Consider the following 4,572-nt stretch of genomic DNA (forward strand, 5'->3'; position numbering starts at 1 on the left):
CCCTCAGTTTGGGGGGGGGGGGGGGGTAACCCCATAACTGTGAAACATTTTCAGTTCATCCTGGCTAGACAAAGACAGATAAATGCAAGTGCCATCAGCTGTGATACACACAAAATAAACTAGCTCTAAAGATTTTCAGGATAGGTGTAAATAACTACAAATGTTTATTTGCAATTATGGGAACGCTTACAATTTCTTCTTGCTCTGATTTCCGTACCAGACAAGAGGGTTTTAAACTGCACTGCACAAAAATGTTTTTACATACGCTCACTTAGCAACACCTTTTGTGGATCCTATTTTCAGAAGCGGTGTCCGCTTACAGTACTTGCAGATGTATCTGGGCATGGCACACTCAGTTCAGCTAACCTCCAGACAAATATTCATTCATTTCTAAAGGTCAGGAATGCATTTGTAAAAGGCTGCTGAAAAATGGCAGAGGAGATTCTTCAGCTCAATATTCAAATAATGCAAAAATCACAGTGAAGGACAAAATAAACCACAAGATTGTCTTCAGGACTTTTCTTTCCATTTTTACAACAAACCACTGGCCCTCTATACAGCGGCAGCCCAACAGGGTGACCTGTACCGAGACCTTAATACCGGTTTTGTGCCACAGAACATTAGATCCTCCGCTCTACTTGCACAAGCCTATTGGAGCTGAGTTTACATCTCTCTCAGAGTTCCTTCTGCTACCCAAGTACAGGTATGTGGCGTTAAGAAAACATACACGTAAATGAGTAAACCCCACACGCTTGGAACCATGGAATTTTTCAAAATAACTTCTCCAAGACTTTTTCTGAGTTGTACCATGGTTTTGTCATTTGGTAAGACATGCGGCCGATATGGCCTTAACTCGTAACATCCCGCTTGTCTCCCCTGAGGACTGGGGATGCACCGTAGTTTACAGAGGGTGGAAGGGCTGCCAGGTGCCTAAGCCTCTCCTCAGTATCAGTCTCTGCCAGTTTCACAATGAGCAGCTGAACCAAAAAGGTTTTTACCCACTTAAAGGCAAAGCTAGATTAATATTTTATCATTCTTTTATTTTTTTATGGCAAAAGTTGCTAAGTGTCGGCATTTCCCTTCACTGAATGAAATGTAAGGCCCAGGTTATTACACTCTGCATTCATAAGTAAAGGCACAGGTCAGAATTCAGTTGACCTTGATTTTTGCCTGATTATTTTTTACAAAATGTGCTGAGAAAGTATGCTTCTGGGGTTTTATTTTACTGAAGGGTAGGGTATATGTTCAGCAAAACACAGCAATACCCCTTGTTTTGCTATCAGCAGATACCAAAGTTAATAGGCACAGAAGTAACTGATTAGTTAAAAATACAATTTTTTTTTTTCAAAAATACACGACTAGTAGTTTTCAGCCTAGTTGAAGAGGGCTACCAAGTTGTGCTTCTTTTCATAACTAACTATAGTCTTGGTTAAAAGGATCACTGTTCTGAGGAGTTATGTTGTTCATCTCATAGTTGGCTCTTGCCCAAGTCCCTGAAAATGGCTAAAATTTGTCTGCTTTTGGGTAAGATGAACATTTAACGGAGTCTGATGTCAGAAGGTCCCAGGATGGCAATTCCATTCTGACCTTTGGTTACACAGATGGTAAGATTTCCGTGAATTCATTTCAACCAGAGCACATCCAGCCTTGATTTTAAAATTGCTAGTGATAGGGATCTAACGAGGCCTTTATCATTTCTCCTTCTACCCTGGATACCTGTGGACTGTGGCCAAAAATCATTATTTCAAAATACTAAAATTCTGCTATGATACTCTTTCACTGAGAGTTACATTTTCAATCCTTTTTGTGGCTTTTTCCTGAAGCCTGTAGAGTTTGTCCATGTACTTCCTCAATTTTCGACAATGGCATTTGGAAGGATGGGGGTTGGTTGTTTCTTTGTTGGAATCAATGCTTTCAAAGTCTCCTATCTTGAAAATAATGGCTTATATTGCTCATGATATAGCACCATCGTAAATGCTTTTTCCGTCCTAAAAGTAGGCAGGCTTTATTATCGTTCATTATTTCACTTTGAAAGGCTGTTCCAGAAACTTCCTCAACCTCCCACTTTAAACTCTGATTTCCAGACTAAATTTGTTAATGATCAGCCTGTATCTATTTGGGAGCCTTTTTGCCAGTCTTGTTTTCTGGCTTTTATAGCCTTAGTCTGTCGCTGATCGTTATCCCCTCTGTCTGCCTTGCTGTATTTGAAGACAACAATCCTAATCCTGCAGTGTTTAATCCTTCGCCCTTTATTTTGCTCACTTAAATAAGCAAACCCCCTTTCTGCTCTTTCCCACCAAGGGCCCCACAGATGCCGGATCCTGCTGGTTCTTGCTTACTGTCCTTCGGGCATGATGAAGCTTGCTCTCCCTCCTGCGTTGCCGAACAGTTTCAAGAGAGGACAGAGAGTGGTTCAACCAGACTTACTCATAGCATCTCCCTGACCAGAACTGCTCTATGAAATGTAGGTGGCAGTTTCACTGCGGGTGTTGCAAAATTAAAAAAAAAAAAAAATAATTGCCTTACGTAGTCTTGTGAAAAAAGTTGTAAGTAGCTGCTATCAGAGGAAGACTCTTGAGTTCCCGAAGCCAAGTAAAGACCCTCCCTTTTCTTACTTCGGTAAATACTTAAAGTAATTTAATTTAGTAGTTACTTGTAATTCACATTAAGTGAAAAGTAAACTTAGAACAGATTCATCCTCACCAATCTGGCTGATGTGCTGCAAAGCATTATGGACCACAAACTAATAATTACCCTCTCCCACCCCCATTTTCACTGAGGTATAGCAATCTGCCTCAATATTCACCTGTAAACAACCCTGACACTTTCACTACCATCATGTGCACGCTTCCAGAAAAACAAATTTTATCAGGGAAATTGAGGTGCAGATAGCTGTGGTTCAAGCCAGTTCTCGTTATCATTATTGACCAGAATTGTCCCCCGTTTTGCAAATGTGGACACCCAGGCACCTCACCCAGTTCTGAAGTAATTTTTTTTTTTTAATGTCTCCTTTTTTTCTCCTGAGGACAGCAGTTTATGCATAGTTTGGTTTTGCCTTTTTTTTTTTAAACCCCACACACTTTTCTTTTTTAGCAGTTGACATGGAGAGTCTGTGTTTTGGAAGCTGGCTAACTGAACCTCATGCTATTCAATCCTGGTAAAATGAAAATTTTTGGTATAGAATTTTTGTAGCAAAACTGTTTGTTTCATATTATCAAGTTTCCTGCTTTATCCTGGGAAGTCCTGAGTGCCTTCTGCCAGTAGGAAAGGGGGCACCTACCATTTGGCATGAAGGGCTCTCTTATCTATGTGTGGCCTAGGCACCCCTGAGAGAATAAATTGTGCGTCATTTCTGAAGATTTAAACAATGTTTATGACACAAGGTACCCTCCAACATTCCTGTGGAATAAACATTATGCGAGAATGAGAATATCCATGCACACAGCATGGGAAAAGAGTAGATCGCATAGTAGCTTTTTTCCTAAACACTACCTCATAGCCAAAGATAGGAGTTATTGAGCGGAAAAAAGATGGTGTTCTCTGGAACAAGCAGAGCCTATTGGGGCTTTTTTTTCCAAATAATTTGTGTCTCATTTCCCTGTGTGCTTCACCACAATGACTCAAGGCTCTACAGAGCCTGTACCATCGGCTCAACCTGTGGTCTTCACTTCTAGGAGGCCAGGCTGGGAGAGTTGGGGGTGTTCAGCCTGGAGAAGAGAAGGCTGCGGGCAGAGCTGAGTGCGGCCGGTCAGGGCTTCAAGGGGGCCCAGAGGAAAGGGGGGGACAAGCTTTTTAGTAGGGCCAGCTGGGACAGGACAAGGGGGGATGGCTTTAAACTGAACCAGGGTGGGTTTAGACTGGATCTAAGAAAGAAATTCTTTCCAGTGAGGGTGGTGAAACCCTGGCAGGGGTTGCCCCGAGAGGGGGTGGAGGCCCCATGATTCTTCCCCAACAGAACCGTCCCCATGCCCTCAAAGCCTCACTGGCCAGCGCAAGCCCCGAGTATAAACGGCCGGCGTTGGAGGCGCGGGGTCAGCCAGCGGCACGCCAGCCAGGCCCCTGACGCTGAGCCCATCTCCCTCCTCCTCCCTGCGGCTCCTCACCCAGCGGCCAGCTGCCTCCAGAGCTGGAGGGCCGTGGTATCCGCAACCCTCGCCCCGCTGACAGACGCGGCTGAAAAGTGGCAAAAAAAAGTGACAGCAGAGGGTTAACACCGAGAAACCAAAGATGAAAACATCTGATGGGCAAAATCCCATCCTGTGCCCCTGTTCACTGGGGGCCGGCCTCTAGCAGGAAGGATCAGCGGGAAGGGCGTTCGAGAGCGCCGTTATCGATACTGAGAGCTATTGCAAAAATTGTGCGCTTGGCAGAGCCACAGGCCTCCCATCAAGCCCTGCATGACTAAGCTGATGTGAGCACTGAGCTCACAGCGACGCTCGGCTCTGGCTGCGTTGTGAGGGGCACAAACAGCAGAGTCATTTTCTGAAGGTTTATTTATTTTTTTTTTTAATTTTTTTTTCCCCCCTCTGCAGCAGTGCACGGCCCGCAACCGGGCACCGCCGCCCTCAGCCC

The sequence above is a fragment of the Egretta garzetta genome, unplaced genomic scaffold, assembly GCF_000687185.1.
Source record: "Egretta garzetta isolate BGI_Z169 unplaced genomic scaffold, ASM68718v1 scaffold637, whole genome shotgun sequence".
Taxonomy (NCBI): domain Eukaryota; kingdom Metazoa; phylum Chordata; class Aves; order Pelecaniformes; family Ardeidae; genus Egretta; species Egretta garzetta.